Below are 20,702 nucleotides of genomic sequence, written 5' to 3'. Positions count from 1 at the left end.
CACTTTGATCTTCGCCAAACGACGAAAAAACCATTACTAAATGCTCTAAATATTATAATCAAGAAGTCACCTGGTTTTTTAAATGCCCAAAGATACTACACTTTGATCTTCGCCAAACGACGAAATAACCTATGATTACTAAATGCTCTAAATATTATTATTAAGAAGTCACCTGGTTTTTTTAATACCCAAAGATACTACACTTTGATCTTCACCAAACGACGAAATAACCTATGGTTAATAAATTCCCTAAATATTATTATTAAGAAGTCACCTGGTTTTTTTAATACCCAAAGATACTAATAATAATAATAATAATCAGCTAGGCTAATACCCAAAGATACTACACATTGATCTTCGCCAAACGACGAAATAACCTATGGTTAATAAATTCCCTAAATATTATTATTAAGAAGTCACCTGGTTTTTTTAATACCCAAAGATACTACACTTTGATCTTCGCCAAACGACGAAATAACCTATGGTTAATAAATTCCCTAAATATTATTATTAAGAAGTCACCTGGTTTTTTTAATACCCAAAGATACTACACATTGATCTTCGCGCGATGAAAAAACTGTAAAATTTAAAAAGAATTGCTTTATACGAAGTCATCTATTTTGAAGAAATCAAAATATTTTAGAGATGCCCAAATACACATAAATTTCCATATAGATTTATATCGCAGGAAGTAACACAATTATAGAAGTTCCTTTTATCAATGAATACTTCCGCGCAAGTTTCCATACCAGAGTAACGGATAAAATCAAATCACCATAAATGTTTAATACTCCTTTCCATAAATTCGCTACGACTGCCCAACTTGTTCATGAAAACTTTGGAAGAACTCATTAGCTCTCTTTAGTGGGAGAGATTGGGAAGCATTGTAGAAGTTAGAAAAAAACAGTAAACAAGAAGGCCACGTTAATTTATAGAAAGGCCTATTAAGGGTTTTCAAAAAATCTGTTTCAAAATTACTCTTAAACTGTACAATTAAAAAGGGTGTTAGTAACGACGAGCCCAAAAAAAAGATATCCAGTCTATCAGTTGATTTTGCTCGCTCGACCGCCAAGGTTATAACATAAGTGTATAATATTTAAACATAAGTGTGACACTTCCTATTCTTCACATGCAAAAGTTTTACTGAGAGCTATTCGCAAGATAGACTGCTTTACGGGGTTCGACGCCGTTTTGCGTCCGCTTGCTAACGCGTCACACGTAAGTTTTGACCATGGATATAGGAAACGTATATAAAGGTCTAGATAAAATATTTCAAAGGGAGTGAATACGGAGGTGACAGCTAGCAGAAACGCGTAATTTCTGCAGGCTATCCTTATAAGGCGCTATCTATCGCTAAGAAAGCTCGTGCTATCGTCGCGAGAGCCATTGTCTCCTGCTTAAAAAATTATACTAAAAGTCACCAACAGATGGTGTCTAAAGACTACGGCCTGCGGAAAGGTCAAGCACTTAGTACTAAAATGCTAAGAGAATTCGCGCTCTTGGTCACGTGCCTTCTTCGGTGTCTGCTAGGTGTCAATTCCGTATTTTATGTTAGGCCTAGACGCCCCGAAATTTATCTAGACCTTTATATACATTTCTTATATATATGCCTTTGACAGCGCCTCGCTAGGGGGAGATTTTCATCTGGTGATGACGTCACTTCGTTACTAGCTCTCAGTAAAATATTCTCCAAAGTGACAAACTTATGGAATAATGTTATAGACTTATGGTAATAATTATTACCAGAACATTTATTATTGAAAAGTTATAGCCCAATAGAGCGTTCCATAAAATCGGTGTGGTGTGCTTTCCCCCTTTTAAGTTCGGAGGAGGTGATGGTTTGCCCGCCTTTTCGTGTGAGAGAAAAAAAATTATCTGGCAAACCTGTAAGAAATTGAGAGTAGTCGACTTTTAGGAGTAGCGTAGTTGCTAGCCTAGGCTTCGCTAATTTCCGGCTTTCCGCGCCGTTTTTCTTATTTTAAATGGTTTTTGTAATAAATGTATGAGTATGATGGCAAATAAGCAAAATATAGTCCCAAATCCACGGGTTTAAGAAGAAACTTAGATCATGAAAATATTCTTTACCCCAAACATACTTCAACACCTAGGTGGTAGGGTCCCTCTTACAACTCCTAAAAGATACGTCTCTAAAATATTCGTATAAAGACAGGACATAAGCCGAATTCTCTTAAACCAAAGAATAACAAAAGTTGTTAGTCCTGATGAACTAGCTCTATAGTCTGTATGAAACGTTTGGCCGGTTTCATAGAACGCTCTATTTAATATTTATTTTTCTTATATTACATAACATTCCATTATAATGTGTTAAAGATTTAATCGTATAAGGGGAAAGGCGGTTTGCTTAAATGCCACAAGGGCAGAAAAACACTAAAATATTATTCAAAACATCATAATTTTATACCAAAACCTAATTATTAATATTTCTTAATTTTTAAGATTTGTATCACGCAATTTCGACAGATTTTTTAATTAATAAATTAACTTAATAAAATAGAGCCCTAACTGGGTGTTTTCCATATCGTAATAGAGTGTTGTCGTCTGAAACCCTGCGACGTCACCATTGTAATTTGCCTATTGATAAAAAACGCTAACTGTCATGGCGGCCACTATTAACACTACAGCTGTGATGTTACAAGTTTTCAAAATCGTATCAGACGAAAGCACTCTATTGAAGAGGGTTAAATCACCAAAATGATCTGTATAAAATATTCCAGACTTACTATAAACTATTTATGACATTTTTTGTAAAAACAATAAATAATTAAAATCTTGCCTATAACAAAATAAACCATACGAACTAGAGGTCGGCGGAACGAATAAATTAACCGGCAAAATTTCGATTAACAATAAAAAGTTTGGTTAACTGTTTTTAACATTTTATACGAATAAACAACATAAGAAAGGTAATAAGATTACAATTATTGACAAAAGTGAGTTTAGTGCTTTTAGCAAAAGCTCAAAGAGCCCCTACTTCAATTAGCAATTTAAACGGTTAAATAATTAAATACAGAAAAAACATGAAGTTCTTTCCGAAATTGGCCTTTTCAATTTACGCAGCAGGCTCGGTTAGAAAGATTAAAAAATTTGGATTTTCGTTTGCAAAGCAGACTTTATTATTATTTATTGTCTTAAATGGTTTAGTTTGGCTAAGAAGTTTGTTTTTCTATAAGATAAGATCATCTAACTTTACGCAGCCGAAATAGCTCAGTTGGGAGAGCGTTAGACTGAAGATCTAAAGGTCCCTGGTTCGATCCCGGGTTTCGGCAGTTAACTATTTTAATTGTTACTTGTACCAAAATTTGTCGCTTCTTAAAAGTAAGCACTCCGAAATTTTATTTTAATGATTTCAAGTTGCCTAATTATCTCTATGATATATCTCCGATGATATAACTTTTAAAAACTAACCCAACTAGATTATATAAAACGAAAAAAAAAAAAAACAGGGCGACCTTGACGAGTAAAAATAATACAGGAAATTGTAAAATTACTATTACGTATCGGTGTATAATTGTTATTACGGAATATAATTGGAAAATTGCAACCTTGAGAAACCTTGAAAAATTAGCCGCCACTATTAGAGTTACATAAGGAAATATTTTAATGTCTTAGCCATATAGGTCGTCTAGAGAATAAATTAACGAAAAAAAATATTCCACATTGCCAAATTACCAATCATTTTGGAAAAATAACAGATTAAAAACGTTTACTAAACGTACGGGTATAAATGTATTAGGACTATTATTATCAGACCGTTATTACCAGAAGAGAAAAATAGAAAAAAAAATGTAAATCAGAGTATTGTACGGAATCGTAGCAAACAGCTGCTCAACAATCGAAAGCCAAATGGCACAAGAATTAATTCGTAAAACGACAATTTCGAATAAAATGGGGGTGAGAGAACAATGCTAAATCTTTTTGATAATGCGATTAAAAAAAAACCCCGAATAAAAATAAAAAATGTTCAATCTAACTGCGGCAATGAAAACACGCACGACATATCTATTTCCCGCCATTATAAACAAGTCAGCCAACCACGACATAGCGACACTACCCTCACTCAAGGTTGTACACACATTCAGCTCAATCTGTGTACTTTGCGTTATCTTACTCCGTCTACTCATTGCGTAATATTGGTGTACTCTTGTTGTACTCTTCGTTTAATCTTGTAGTACCTTTCGCGTAATCATAATGAACCTTTCGCTTAATCTTGGTGTACTTTTCGAGTAATCTTGGAGTACCCTTCGTGTAATCTTGGAGTATCCTTCGATAAATCAGTGTATCGGACCAAAGATAATTTAAACTCGTACCCTAGATTCGAATACTGAGAGCTTTCCCATTGACGGTTTTGTTACGAAGCGTTTACCCTTTTCCGGCACGTGGCCTCAGAAAAATCGGGCTCCATCGGTTGTGTCACGGCCGACTTCGATCACGTTTTGCCGCGCTATATAGCGTGTGATCGAAGTTGGCTGTGGTTGCGGTAAGGCGCAAACCATGGAGCGAATTTTTTCTGAGTTCCGGCGGGAAGTGGGTAAACGCTATCGGCAACGCGCGAGAGAGTGATTTCGAATCTAGGGTACGAGTTTAAATTATCTTTGATCGGACTATCGGTAAACTTTAAGTGAACAGCCCTTCGATACATACTCACTCATTTATTACAAAAAACTTCTTAACTTCTAACACTACTCTGAGCAGTGTTGCAGTCATGGTTTGTATAAGTATAAATATATGAACAAAACTACTAGTCGAAAAAAAAATCGACATAAAAAGAAACACAAAAAAGTACTATATTTCACGGATTTTAGCTAATTTGAAATTTCTACGTTTCAAATTTACTGTTGGCGCCATCTGGTGAGACTTCGGATATTTAAAAATCGTAAATTAATGGCCTTGTGGAATATCCTGTAAAATAAGTAACAGTCAGCGCTGTTTTAACCTTTCCGTAGGCCTTAGGCAAAAAGTAGGCCCTAATGTCTCCAATAATTTTTGTAGGCCCTAGGCACTTTGCCAAGTCTGCCTTATGGATAAGGCTAACAGTATATTACATAACAGAAATTAAGGTTTATAAATAGTTTAATATCCTTAAGTAGTGTAAATATTTTACATTTTAAACCAGAGCAAGCAACACGTGTGTCCATAATAATACCTACGCGAAGTGCGAGTAAAACATTCTACAAAAATAGCAAGATTATCACGAGCACGCACGAGGGCATCAGGGACACATAAGGCACTCCGAACGGGCATTTTTCGCCAAATTTCCATTCATTTCTATTGTCAGTTATTGTGAAAAATTTATGTAACAAACAATGGGAAACGCGCGTATCTAGTACAAAGCTTGGCGTATAGAGGGCGACAGCGATTAGAGCGGAAATTTGAGACAATGACGAGGAGGGGAGGGGCGCCCAGTATCGCCACATTCCGACGCCAATTTACGTACTCTTTTGAATTTTGATACTAGCCTCTCTAATGCATTGCCGAAATCCTGTCTTTTATGTCACCGGAATATCAAATGACCCCTTTTGACCACCTCAGAGTCGGGAAACACGGCAAGGAAATGGTTCCCTCCCATTAATTTAAACTGCCGTAATTAGCTCATTCTTTTATATTTAACCGACCCGCCGCTGCGACGAATTACTTGACTATACGAATACTAATTTAGCCCGTTTCAAGGGCACAAATTCCCTTCAAAATATGGTTTGCAACCCGCAGCCCCAAATGAATACTTGATCATCCCCAACCCGACCGACCCCAAAATAAAAATCGATTGCTCAACTACCAACTAATATATATCACATCGGTTACCTGTATTTTTAATAAAATATTATGTTTTCAATGAAGTTGAAATTAATAATTTAAAAAATAACAAAATAAAGCCAATTATATATATTTACTAATTTCTGGAGTGGGAATTAAGAATTACAATTTTTAGTATCAAGGCATTGGCGCCCCCCAAAAAAATTTGACCGCCCCCGAGTTTTGGCTTCTGGTTACCAGCCTAGCAACCCACCCTCCAAACATAAACCACTTCCGGGAAAGTCTGCCCAAATTTGAAATTGGTTTCACATTGACTCCACAATTTAAAAATTCCAAATTAATTATTTGGAAAAAATTTATTGATTATTTACTCAAACTCGTGATAACGTTCATAGTAAATTACATAGAAAAATTCGATACAATTTTGCTGTGGTTGTTGAAGTATAAAAATTGGATGGGCAATAAATTCGTCAGTTTAATTAAAAATAACAAAATTGGGAAATTATAAATAACATTATAGCAATAAGTATAATAAAATTTTGACTGTATCTTTCTTTTTAATATCGTCTTCGAACCACTATTTAAATCTGATACAATTTAAAAAGTTTTCAAAATAAACATACAACTTCTATACTGAAACAAGGTGTAAATAAGTTTTTTACGTCTGTTTATATCATGTCAGGATGGCCGAGCGGTCTAAGGCGCCAGACTCAAGGCTTAAATCCTTGTCTCTATCACTAGATGGAGACGTGTGAATTCTGGTCCTCGTATGAGGGCGTGGGTTCGAACCCCACTTCTGACAAAAATGTTTTGTTAAAATAAATTTCTACACATTTTTTCGTAATAAACCGTAAGTATTTTAAACGCCACTTCCTTACTGACGCGCCATCTACTAATAGTAAAGATAAATGATTTGGGTATTTTCCTCAACTTTTCGGGAATGTAATTTTTATTCCGATTTATTCTATACAGTAGTATCGGCCGGGAGTAGTGGCTCCCTCCTGTAATCCCAGGCGTCCGGGAGGCAGAGTTTGTGGATGGCCGTGTGAGGATGACCACCAATCCCCTAACGGGTGGTCGGAATACTTCTGCCAAGGGTGTCCCCACCCCTGTCCCCACGTATCCCCCCGTTGGCGTGGCCGTTACACATATTTCGCCCTGATTAATCAGTTATTGTGTGTGTGTGCTGGTGTCTAAGGCCTCGGGTCGACACCGATGTGTGTGTATCTCAAAAAAAAAAAAGAAAAAAATACAGTAGTATCGCTCTGTAGCTTTAGGCTATGGCCGCCATTTTTAGGGCAGTTTTTTACCTATAGGAAAAAACATGGGTGACGTCGACATGCGTCACGCCGATATTACTCTATTATGCCAAGGTTTATGGAAATTTAAAATGCTTTAAAATAAAAATTAACAAATACTTTAGGAAATTAATGATGAATTATTGAATCAGAGCATGGAAATTATTATTAAAACACTAGCTTTCTTTTTTAACGGTAAGAATTCAGATGTAAACTTGTTTTGTCACTTTTGTGTGCAGTTTATTCTGACTCTTTCGTATTGGCTGAATTTGAATTTGACTGAGCAACAATTACAACAAAAACTTCAGATTATGGATTTTCTAATCCTACTAATTTGCCTTTGGTACTAGTAAGAAAAAAAGAAAGGACCAGGCCAGAATTGTCATACTAAAAGAGAGGTTGAGCCAGCGCCCGAAAACGTGTAGAGGGAACTTGTAGGAGTGTAGACGTACGTTTGTGTGTACAGCCTGCACCTCCTACAAGTTTTCGGGCTGTTTTCTGTTGTTGGCTTATACCTGTCTAAGTGTCTGTTATGTTACTTATGGAAATATGTAACAGAAACCAAAATTGATAGAAACAGGCTTTTTCCCGTATGTAAATTGACCTGGTGACTATTTATTTAGAGCTTGAGTAGTTTATGCATTAATTAAAGGGCGACAAAAGTGGAGTGGGGAAAACTAAGCGGCAACACTGAAGCCCATACGTCTACCGTAGTACCGTAGCACGCCAGCGCCACTAGATCCTGCCACCTAGGAGCAACAAACACAAGGAGAACGCAGCTAGCCTTTAAACACGCTAACGAAGTGTTGTGTGCCAATTTTATTGGAGGAACCTTTACGCTAAACGTTTTACGGGTGGGTGGGAAAAGAATTTCCGAATTTTCCCCTTCCGACGGCAGCAGGCGATAATGCGTCTATGAAAAATGTACACAAGAAAATGCCCGACTTTTGACGGGTTGCGTTCTCCTTGTGTGGGGTGCTGTTTAATTGTTGCTCCTAGCTGCCAGTATCCTTATTTCCATAGCATCACGGTGCCTTTTTGGGCAGTTTCAGCCCAGTAGTTTCCCCAACGCCACTTTTGTTTTCTTTTAACTAGTTTTCTGTACAATTATGTACACATGTTTATTATTTTTAGTAAATATTTAAGCGCGGTTATCATTTCTAGATTTTAGAAGAGGGATTGTAGATTTTCCCCGCAGCAGACCCGGATCCGCAACGTGACAGATCTCTCGAACAAACCCTTCGCCACCTGCGCAATTGCTGCCTACGAATGTACCCAAACTGAAACAGAAATCATCATGGGCACAGTAGAAAGATGTACAATAATGGCTCTAAAAGCTAATACTTTGTTCCGGTGATTTGTTCGAACGCGAAAGGTAGAGTGGACGGACTCCAAATCGAGGGCAGCTACGGTTGATGAGAAGAAAAGATAAATGGCCGCCTCAATAGCGCCAGAGAAAGGGAAAATAGAGAGGGACCAAAAAGGATCCTAGATGGCGCGAGGCTGCTGCCGATAATCCCCAACAAAGAGACCACGAGTGTCATTTAGCATTAGGAAAGAAACGGAAAAAATAGAGGCACCGAGGGAGGGCTACACAATCGAGGGCGCGAAGGGGAGTCTACTCGGAAGGACAGGGTTGGACACGCCGTATTAAGGTACTAATTTGATCGACTGACCGTCTCTCAAAGATTTCGCGTCGGACGGGTCGTTAGTGCAAAACCTTGTCTCGTTAATTCCTAGAATGGGAAAGAATTGGTTCAAGCCAACGTTGCCAGACGTACGATAATTATAGTATATGTCGATAATTTTGAGCTAATTTTAAGGTCGTACGATAGTTTCGATGGCGTATTATATAGTACGCTATTGTCAATGGCTATTATCGATGGCGTATATTCGATAATTTTTAAATTTGGGAAAAACCGGTTAAAACTGTAACTTTTTTATTTTATTTTAATTGTTTTTTCAATAGGTTATTCAAAACTTTGCATTTATCATAACCATAACTCCAGCAAGTTAATATTTCCACGAAATTCAAATTTACTACAAATTTTCAGGCGTACGATAATTGTCTACTGAAATCGATAATTCTGTTCCATGGTACGATAATTTTATTTTAAAGACCCGGCAACTCTGGTTCAAGACGAAAAATGGGGTGACGTCAACAAAGTTATTTGACCATATAAATTTATTCCCGGTCATTTATTAATCATATCATGAAATTCATGAGCTAGCTTCACTATAACCAGAAGTATATTCTACGCTTCTAATGTATGAAACATGTATCTTCGCAAGCTCCTGCTCATTTTTCAAAAGACTTTCCGAAAGAAAACATTGTGATGAGGAAATACATCAAATACTTACTTTCTTTAGCTATTACTTGCAGGCCCGTCTTTAGACCTTTTGGGGCCCTGGGCTAAATTATTTCTTAAGACCTTATTGATCCCCAGCGGTCAGCCATTGTATGTCCGTTGTCTAAATTCAACTACACAATAATCAAACCAAAACATTTAATTTCAAAAGTATAACATAGGCCTACTGAAAATAAGATTTTTACTGACAGTGACTCTCTGTTAGGGTTTTAGAAACTGTTGGTACCATAGGATACGCGATGTGGCGATGAGTCAAATTACCTTAGACGTAATTAAAAGATACGTAATATTAAATTAGCATAAATAATATTTAACCAACTAAACCGTTATCCCTAGAGTAGAGACTGTATGGCAGGCCTTTCCGGGGCCCTAAAACTGGCTGGGGGCCCTGGGCTGTAGCCCATTTAGCCCATGCCTTAAGACGGCCCTGATTACTTCGCGTAAAAATTGCTTTTAAATCAGTGCGTCTAATTTTTACCTTTTTATATTGGTAGGAGCAGTGACATGTTTCCGTAAGAGTGTAATATAAACTTCTGCTACAAGCCTTTAGCTTCGGAGAGTGGGTCAGAAGACGACAGAGCAGACGACGTTATGACGTAGCGGAAGTTTGTCTTCGCAAAATAGGGGTAAGAAAAGCTTTACCCACTTACTTTGGGCACGGCCAACTTTGATCTCTCGCGCTACAGCGGCCATCTCATTCGTTGACGTTTCTGTGTGAACCTATGAGCAAAAGATGTGTATGACGTGAGCGCCCCTAGCGGATTATTATTTTCAGAATAGCTTTTACATTGAAGCCAATATAAAAACCGAGCGTGGCGCTGAACTCCTACACATTATAGTACAGTTTATAGGGGGGAAAATCCTTGCTCGCGGAATTACGACGAATGTGTTGGCCGTTGTAGCGCGAACAGCGCGTGATCAAAGCTGGCCGTGCTTTGGGAATCGACAAGCAACGAAACTTTGTAAAATTCTATAAAATTGAATAATTCGTATAAATCTATCTAAAATAAAGTTCCGTGAATTTCAAAAAACCAATAGTATTATGAATAATTCTTTTTATAAAGTAACTTGGCTTTCTGGTTTTAATGTGGTTCTTACTTCACAGTCTCTTACTTTTAACGGTCTTGTACAAGCACGCGCTTCAGGAATGTAGCTTTTTCCATCGCGCGTGCAAATCCCTCGTGCGAAGAATATACTTCTACGTAAGAGTAACGTGTTAACAAGTTGGGCAAGACCACTTTTTATTTTACTATTACTGAACTACAAAAATATCTAAATTTCAACCTATAAAATATATTAAATATTTTCTGAAAATTTACTCGAAACCTAAAAAAAATTGTTTATTATGAAGTACTGAACAAAGAAAACACTTCACAGTTTTCTTAAAAACAAGAATGTGTTAAAAAAGCCAATTTTTGAAGAGGATATAAACAGGGAAAAAACGTTATTTTCAAAGGCGGAATAATAACCTGTAAAGGTTACTACTATCAACCAAAAACGTAAATACGATATAAATCTATAATGGCCAGTCGGTCGGGGTGTGTAGAAAAAGTTCATTCATAAAAAGCGAGAAAAAAAGGTTGAAAATGTGGCGCGCGCATTTTTCAATCGCCAAAAACCGCAGAAAAGTAAAAAATTCCAATGCCCACAATACTTTTTTTTTATTATACAAAGTATAGACAGGTCGGAAGAATGGGGGTCAGATTGATAGCCCCCCCTCCTCGAGTAACATTTTTCGGACAATCCTTTATACAAGAGGAAGCTTTATTACCAGAGTCCAGGGAGGGAGTGAAGCAGGACCTTTCGGGTAATAAAAGAACAAACCAAGGTATAAAAAAAACGGGGGTTATATGGGAGGGGGGAGTAAAGCGGTATAGAAGGTATCTATACACTTCATTTAGAAATTTCTTTTATGCCTAAAGAAGAAGGGCTGAAATGGAAAGAAAAGGCTTCGTCGGTTTGGTTGGTAGCCGAGGCTTATCGTAACCCATTCGATGCCCTCCTCAAATACTCCCCGTTCCTTTTGTGGCCCGGAATTCAAACGTCCCGCTGAGTTTCCGCCGGCCATCCCCCGTGGCACTATCCCGTCTTGGAACAAAGCTAGGGGGAAGGTACGGGCTTATTTTGCGAACACGTGCGCCTTTGTTGTCCAAGGAGGAGGTGGTCACCTAGGAGTCCGTCACCTTCGCATTGAATACCGCGCCCGCTTCCTCCTTTTCCTCCTACTACTTCGGTTTCTAATAAAATGACCCGGGGTCAACCAAAGGTCATCGTACAACTAGAAAGAGTAGATATATTCCGAGGTATATTTTAAATTCGTGCAGTAAACAATTAGGAGTTATAACGTAAGAACTTTGGTTTTAAAATAAACGGTATTTCATCAAGATATTGTGCTAGTGGCGACATCTCTCGGAGGCAACCACCATCTATTACGCAATCGTTGTTAATGCTACGAGACATCGATTGTCAGGTATCAATAAACCTATTTAACCTAAGACGTCTAATTTATAGGAAATTCAACTCAAATATAACATATTTCAATTTCCTTTTTCAGTTTACGTAAAGCAACCTAGCGGTCAACGCGAGAAGCTCAATAATGTGCTGCTAAGTGCCGATACGTGACTCTTGTGTTAAATGAAAAGGATAAGCTAACAAGGGGAGTACCCGACGCGAGACCCGACGTGTTTATTGCCGATTTTGTTCAAAGTCGGGCCTAATGTAGACCTATATGAAATTTCCCGAAAGGAAACGTTGCACTACCCAACCGAAAATGTTTTTCACCACTTAAAACCAAAAAATCTCCTTTTAAAAAGGCATATGAGATTTTTTATGAAAATCACGAAATGGGTAATTAAATTTTGAAATTTAAATGGAGAGTTTTTAATTTTAAGTGGTTAAACACATTTTCGGTTGCCATGGCAAATCGAATAGGTAGTGCAACCAAGGATCCTATATGTTAGACCTAACATATAGGATCCTTAGTGCAACGTCTCCCTTTGGGAAATTTCATACCACACATTACGGCCGACTTTGAACAAATTCGAGGTAATATCTATCTAATAGGCTTCGTGTGTAATTTTGGTGGGAAATAACGCCGCCTAGCGACCGAGTTTTAAACTAAACACAAGTCGCTCGCTGGAAATCTCTCCAAAGGGGCAATCGCTAAACATTTCAACTTAAAAACATTAAAATCCAAAAAGTCGTCTGCTATTTCCTCACACATTATATTATATATAATAATGTAATATAATTATAGCTACTATACTCGTTTTTTGGAAAATCAAAACGTTAGAATACCTAAAGCAGGGAAGCTAACCTTGATAGTTTGATACGTAGAAGTGTAGTTTATTTAGGACCAAAATGGTTTAATATTCTGGATATAAATTTAAAAACTGAAACAAATGATAAAATTTTTAAAAATAACTCTAAAAAATATATAAAATCGAATTTTAATTTATTTAACTAATTTGTTAAATGCCATTTAATTTGTTTAACCAATTTGTTAACGCGATCAATTGTAGCAAAACTTATTGCTCCCACTAAACACAAGCACAGCTTAGGTAGTGGGAGAAGGTTGTGCACAAAATTGTAATGACTGTATTTAAAAAAATTGCCTTTATTTCTTTGGAAAATAAAATAATAATAATAATAATAACATTTAGTTAACAGGTATTAAAGCAGATGGCGCTGTTTTATATTCATGTATTTCAATCATAATGACCAAACGCCAAATCTAATTCGTTAAATAACGCAACTACGCGTACTAGAGCGTCGAGGTCACTCTTTGATCACAAAGTTCATGAACTTTAATAAAGAACGAAAATGGGGAGGTAGTTGCGAAACACACCTTCTCACACCTGCATTTTTTAAAACCGACTTGTGAAATAAATATTCGAACGCGCGCACTGTACAGTAGAGACTGTGTCCAGTCTGCCCAGAGGGTGGTCAGTGTGTGGCCTTTTTCTTACCTTGATTTAAGGTAGGAAATGCCGGACGAGGTGTGACCGTACTGTCCAGATAAAAATAGGGCAGACCCCTCCCGCTCGCCAAAGAAAGACACCCCGAAACGCATAAATTTTATAGCATTTTCTTACTGACGGATGTGCCTAAATGGGGGAATAATAGAAAATAGTGAAGAATTTACGCTCGCCATTGTCCCTTTTCTTTCTCCTGTCAGAAACGGGCGACTACAAACCGTAAACTCTTCTTTGACCGAAATAACCGCAGAAGACGGTCGACTACATTAGGTACTAGGCCGATCTAGTTTAGCCTATTTAGCTTTACGCAATTTTCAAATAATTCATATTTATTTCGTTAGTTAAAGTTCATATTTACGGTTATATGTCACTTAATCAAATATAACATAAGTAACATAATACCACTAACAAGGAGACTACCCGAGGTGTTACACACCGATTTTGTTCAAACTCGGGGGATTGGCAGACCTTCATGTAACTTGAAAAATCCTAAAGGGATTTTATTCAATGGGCAACGGGTTTGCCATGGCAACGAAAAATGTTTTTGACAACATAAAATCACATGGGATTTTGACCGATTTCCCTGTGAAAAAAAATTAAAAATTGATAAAAATGTGACAAATTTTGATTTATTTCGTCAATTTTTATCAATTTTTTTATAATTTTGGTATTTTAATTTTTTTTTTCAATTTTGTAAAATGTTTCACAGGGGCCCTTGGAATCGTTCAAAATCCCATGTTATTTTCAATGGGAAAATTTCCATTTGAAGTTGTCAAAAACATTTTTCGTTGCCATGGCAAACCCGTTGCCCATTGAATAAAATCCCTTTAGGATTTTTCAAATTACATGAAGGTCTACCTAGGAATATGAAAACTCAGTTTACTTGAATCCTCCTTTGGTCTACCAATGCCCCGAGTTTGGACCAAATCGGTGTGTAACACCTCGGGTAGTCTCCTTGTAAGTATGACACTCGTAGCCTTGCTCATGCATTTTTTATTACTACATCCTTTCTTCACCAACGATAAATCAGAAAAACGACTACCAACTCTGTAACCCGGAAGATTAATAATCTTTGGGATTTGATTTATTTTATTGGCCATCGAAAAGGAGTCAGAGTTCAAATTTAGCCAATCATATAGCGCTACAAAATAGGTATGAGGTACGAAATGTAAGAAATAAAATGGCCGTTATGTTAGCCGGCTAATTAGGCCTAACTCTATCCGAAAATTATACCTAAATACTAAATATTATTAGGGTTATTTTCCAAGTTTGAACTGAAAAAAAATATTTTTATTGCGTAATTAGCAATTGGAAAAGTTATTCCAGAAGTTTTAAAAAGGTTAATTCTTACATTTTAATTCATCAATTCATTTTTATTTTGATCACAGCGGACAAAACCAGGCATTCATCCAGGTACAAAATACAAGTGTATTCAAATTATAATAGTAAAAATCTGGAAGAAATTGTAATAAAATATTCGTAAACTAAATGAGAAAACTTTTTACATTAAAAACGTAACAAGCTGAAGGTTTTTTAACGTCTGCAGTATTTGGTGCGTAACATTGATAAACATCAATGAGATTGATCGTCTCAATATACTACACTAGTGATCCACACATTTCGAGTTGTTGGTGAATTTCTAATATAATACCATTTGCCCGATATAAAGATTTAATATTGTTTGGGAAAAATACATACAATTTCTTTAATTTCTTCCGTTGTTAAAGTTTTCCGGGGCGAAAACGAAATTAGTGCGGCTATACGCCTTAAGCCTAAAAATGACTGTTTTCAAAACCGCGGGAATCACGTTCCCGAAAGTTGGGTTTAGTTCATGCCGCCGCTACCGAGTGGCGCTATTTCGAAAAAATGTTGACGTCACTGTGAAGAAAGGATGTAGTAGAACATTTTCCTAATGTCATACTTATGGATATTATGTTACTTATGGTTATAAGTATGTCTTTGTAAATAATTTCAATTAGACCTTGTTTCATACGGAACGTACAATTAATTATTTCGTCAGGAATTGGAAGTGACGTAATTTAATAAGACACATTCAAAGAAAGCCAGGACCTGTTACTGTAAGTCACTGTTTATCTAGTGCTTATGGAAACATTTCACCTGTAAACCGGACGTCGCGTCATGTTTTTGCTAAGCCTTAATATGTAAAAAAAAGCTACCTGGTTAAAAGGAAACACTTGTTGCATACTGTACAAGTGAAAAGTTTCCTATATTTCAAAAACACTATATAAAAGCAAAAGTGACATAATTACCAAAAGTGTGTCAATCAGACCTATTTCTGAATGAATGTTACGAGTGAAATACAAGTTGGGAGGGGAAAAGGGAAAGTATGCCTTGGGGAGGGAAGGAAGTTAAAACCAACAAATAACGCCTCGTTGTGAGGAACGGAGGAACTAAGTAGCACTGGTCAAAGTTAGTGTATTTTTTTATTTTCATCGCTCTGGTGAGATGCTATCGCCATCTACCTACGATATAATACCATAGACTAAAAAAAGATCCAGAAAGGCGACAATAAATAGTCTTTTATGTGGTCGATCTCGCGTCGAGCATTCATTAAACCTCTAGCATACGCAAGTACAGGGATTGTCACACTTTTGGTAATTATGTCACTTTTGATAAAAGGTAACTCGCAGGTCCTGGCTCTCGGAATTCGGAAATATTACTTCTTGGCAATTTCCTTGAAGATGTTTTATTGAAGCGTTTATTGAAAAGGGTACCATGGAAACATAAATTTCGCGATGGCGAACCAGGAGCTAAACTTAAGCCCAGTTCATATTATGCAATTGGTCCACTTAAATGTATCCAACTAATTGTAAGCAAGAAAATTGTAACTATTGTCCCAACTTTTTCTGTTCACACTATACAATTTTCTTGCTTACAATTAGTTGGATACATTTAAGTGGCCCAATTAATTGTATGGTGTGAACTGGGCTTCACTTCCCGAGATAAAGAGTCAAGAAAGTGGAGTTAGTAGTTACGTAACTTTTGAAAAGGAAATTAAAAAGAGAATAGAGCGTTTTTAAATTAGGCTGACTTTTGACTTGGAAGTGTTTTTAATTTCCTTTTCGTGTACTATTTTCGTTTACTACTGTCGACAATTAGTTTTAGGGTACGTTCAGTGACTCATTTTTAAAACAAGCGCTAAACTACCGATGGTTTTCGAAATTTCAGGGCTTTTTTTTTCATTTTAAAATGGCGGGAAGAAATGGAAGAAATAAACAAAGGCTTAACTTTAACTTACTTTTTAATAGGAAAACCAATTTATAAATAATTATAAATTAATAATTTTTCGTCATCAGTCATTAATAAACAAACTGAGTAACTCTTCCCATCGCTGTCAGTTAATTTCGCCGTTACAACATCATTTTGCTTCCTCGTGGCAGAATTCATAGCAGAAGCCCCATATTAAGAAAAACGGCGCACTTTACGGCATTCAACGGTCTTCTGCTCTGGGCTGCGTTCAACAACTCTAAAATAGCTCAGCGCTGAGCTCAACGGTCAGCGGTTTTTTGTTGAACGGGTTTTTTGACTTCCGGTTTTGACGTCACGTTGATCATCGGAGACTCAGCGGAAACATCGGCTGGGCGAGATGGTTTTTCCGTTGCTCATCGGTGTCGTGACGTCATTCGACAAAGTTAAAGGAGGGGTAGCAGACGATATTTTGTTCGTTAAGTCAGCGAACTATATAAATTGTACAACAACTTTAGATTTTTGCTCTCAGGTTACTATTGGTAGTTGCGATAAATTCTGCGCTATTTCCCTCACTACCGTTTGCCGTTATATCAGGCTAACATAGAAACATAGATAGGTAAGAGGCTAAAGCAGACGCTATTAGTTTTTCCTCATCGTTATTCGTAAATTTGACTTTATAAATAATGATACTTGCATATGATACTTGGCATCGTTTGCTAAAATTTTGATGTTTAATAGGTGCTTAAATAAAACATCTTCCCAGAAATTGCCAAGAAGTAATATTTCCGACAGCCAGGACTCATAAGTTACTATTTATATAGTGCTTGTTGAAATATTAGAAAGCTGGGAACTTTTCTGAGTTTTCTCGAACATAACATCGGTTTTTTGCTAAGCCTTAACATGCCAAAAAAAGTTACCTGGTTAAAAGGAAACACTTGTTGCATACCGTACTGCAAAAGTAATACGTTTAGTTCTAAAGGAATTAGTTTTCATCTTTTTCCGAAAGATAATTTTATACGAAATGAATTAACTCTGCCTCCATGAGAAGCCTTAAAATTGCCCGGTAAATATAAAAATATTCCGTATAATTTTATTTATTTATACCATAAGAGGATGATGATAATAATAATAATATTATCTTCTTATACTTAGTTTTAGTAACATTATATATTTTACCTTAAAATATATTATCGAAAATTAACATTAGTATGTTCATTATACACGTGAGCCGACGCATTTCTTATCTGACGCAAAATTCTCATGAGGGCAAAAACGCGCCTTCAATTGGCTTAAATATGACTTTTTGGCTAGCCATTCAGCCATTCAGCCATTCTAACCGTTTAACCGACCGACCGGAAATTGCTCCTTCCCAGATGAATTTGGAGAGAGGAGTAAAAACCGAGTATCTTTTATTGAAGCGTCCATTAAGAAAAAAACTTTCTTTAATTTTTAATTTGTCTGTAGCAGACGCTAGATCGAAAGCGCTAGCACGGAGAAGCTAGCGCTGTTGCGCCACCTAGACTCATTCGGTCGCGAATAAAGTGGTTGACGCTTATTTCGTCAGGAATTGACAGTGACGTAATTTACGTCATATTCTGTTTCTAATTAAATTAAAAAACTTAACGAAATAATTATGAGCGTTTATGTTACATAATATGACTGCTTATCACCCAATTTCACTTTGCTGCCAACAGGGTTAGCAGAAGATTGTGGTTGTAGCGCGTTTTAACCAATGAGGTAGAATAAATAAAGATACGAATCCGCCTTCCAGGACCTACCGTTTCGCGGGACAGTATTTGTTGAGTTGGAGAGTTAGGTCTAGGAAATGAATTTAATCAAATCGTGTGGGCGTCATCTATCGTGTTGTTGAAAAACTAATCCTTATCATATTTTGCAAGAGTGTCTGCTTATAGAAACAGATGGCGCCAACACGATTGGATTTGTTTGGATCTCTATTTATTCTTTATTCTACCTCATTGGTTTTAACAGACTTTTTCGATTTAAAATAAAAAAAAAATTTATATGTTAAAGTAAATCGAAAAACTGTCTGCTAAATAGGGCTGTGCGAGTACTCGAACGTCATCGACCTCGAATAAGTAATTGGAGAATATTCGTCGATTACCGAGTACCAAAAAATTGCATATTTGGGTACCCGATTACTCGAATAAGCTGCTCTCTAAACTCGTCGAATATTTGTTTTTTTCTATCCTCGTTGCTTCAAAGTTCAAAGAGGGGAGCATAAACGAAACCTACAAAGTTGTGGAAATTGTGGTTCATTTGAATTAAAGGAATATTTTTCAGCATTGAAAGATACTTCTTACTCCTTTTAAATTTAATTTCATAGTTTCTTGAATAAAACCAGCTTCTAATGAAGTACTCGATAACCCGACTCGTTACAAACATTACTAGAGGTTTTTTTAGTTACTCGACTCGAATAAGATAAAGTTTCCCCTTAATTAAGTACTCGATTACTCAACTCGACTTCAATATTACTCGACTCGAATACTCGATGAAAAAAATTTCATACTCGATAACCGACTCGATTGCTAGCTAAAACCACTAATCGCACAGCCCTACTGCTAAAACGTGTGACGCCTTTTTAAAGTAACTAGCGCCAAGAACTCCTACTGTCAAAATCCATAGGCCAAAGCGGATAATATTGGAACCCTAAGGGGGGGGGGGGATACAGAAACATTAAAGGTTATATTTAATTTATAGCATTGTGTATAATAATCTCGATAATAACCCTACAGCACCGGGTTAATCACTAGATTTCGGCATGATTTCGGGTACGACCAAAAATTAGGACCACTTAGCTTCGAGCTTAGGAAGTATAGCGCCATCTGCCTTAATATCCGACAACTAAGTACGTGAAGAAATACACTTTTAGCTGTTGTGCAGATATATTTTTGAATGAGCAAACAGCTTTCAAATATTCAATTTAAAACTCGGCCGGTAGGCAGCGATAATTATGTCCAAAATTTAAACTACGCACGTGGCCTATTTGGAATATTATATTAATATTAAATTTACAATTTAGTAAATTGACTGATCTGGCGAAATTGATTTCTCGGACACCGTTACATTAGAGTTCCAAGACTAGTAACAAATCGCAGAGAGTTAGCCACGTTGTGATTTATATGGTCATTGGCGTAGGAAGAATAGGAAGTGGTATACTTATCATCAATCGAACGCACTATTCACCGACCATGTAAAAAAATTTAAAAAATCTTAAAGCAACTGTCGGCTCTATCGTTGCCACCTGCATTATGATAAGGCCCTTGTTATTAGAGATGGCAATGATTCTATCTGGTTTTTCGCAAAAACGGCTTTACGCTTTAGTCACTTTACTCAGTTTACTGGAGAGCGTGGTACCATCTATTAATGGTAAAGGAAACTAAAATTCAAAATAGCGAAACAATAACGTCGTCAGAGAGCCATTGTTGAGACTTATACTTGCAAGTTAGTGGACTTTAACCTAAATTATATACCCCATATAAAATATATTGTACTAAATTACTATAAATTAAGTTATTGTCAAAATTTACAAACGAGCTAATCAACGGCGAGGGGTACTTCTATGTTCAATGTCTCGCCTTTTGGGTCAAAATGTAGCTCAAGCATCTTATTTCGATTTCCAGGGAGGTGTGGGAAGTCGATTCAAAAAACATCACTGAAACGTCATCAGGGTGTAACTTTGTAAATGCGACCAAATGACGTATTTTAAATGGACTTCCAACTCCCCCATAGTTCGCCCTTGAAAGTCCCTTTAATTACAGACCAAAAATTAATGGAAAGATATCGCTATCTAGGGTACGTTCAGCAGCAGTCAACGGAAAAAAACCCGATGGATTTGATATTTTCCACCGATGAGCTTTTTCGTCATAATGACGTCGTAAGTTGCTGAACGCTTTTATTCAGTCATCGGTGTTTTTTAAAATGCCGTAGCTTTTATAGTAGTTTTACGTCAGTCATCGGAAAAACCGACTCTTCCAGCCGATGACTTCGGTGAGTAACCGATGACTATCGTGACGTCAAAACCGGAAACGAGAAAAAGCGTACAGTAGGAAACCGAT

The 20,702-nt window shown here is 36.8% G+C and overlaps 2 non-coding genes across 2 annotated transcripts; both read left to right on the top strand.

Annotated features, from left to right (window-relative positions):
- Positions 1-3,214: 3,214 nt before the first annotated feature.
- TRNAF-GAA (transfer RNA phenylalanine (anticodon GAA)) lies at positions 3,215-3,287 on the top strand. The gene has a single exon. It is a non-coding gene; the product is annotated as a tRNA-Phe (tRNA).
- A 3,162-nt stretch (positions 3,288-6,449) lies between these two features.
- Positions 6,450-6,574, top strand: TRNAL-CAA (transfer RNA leucine (anticodon CAA)). Its single transcript has 2 exons — positions 6,450-6,487; positions 6,529-6,574. It is a non-coding gene; the product is annotated as a tRNA-Leu (tRNA).
- The last annotated feature ends 14,128 nt before the right edge of the window (positions 6,575-20,702 follow it).

This window comes from Leiobunum rupestre, chromosome 3 (assembly GCF_980474605.1).
Source record: "Leiobunum rupestre chromosome 3, qqLeiRupe1.1.hap1, whole genome shotgun sequence".
NCBI lineage: Eukaryota > Metazoa > Arthropoda > Arachnida > Opiliones > Sclerosomatidae > Leiobunum > Leiobunum rupestre.
This window is presented reverse-complemented; position numbering and strand designations above follow the sequence as displayed.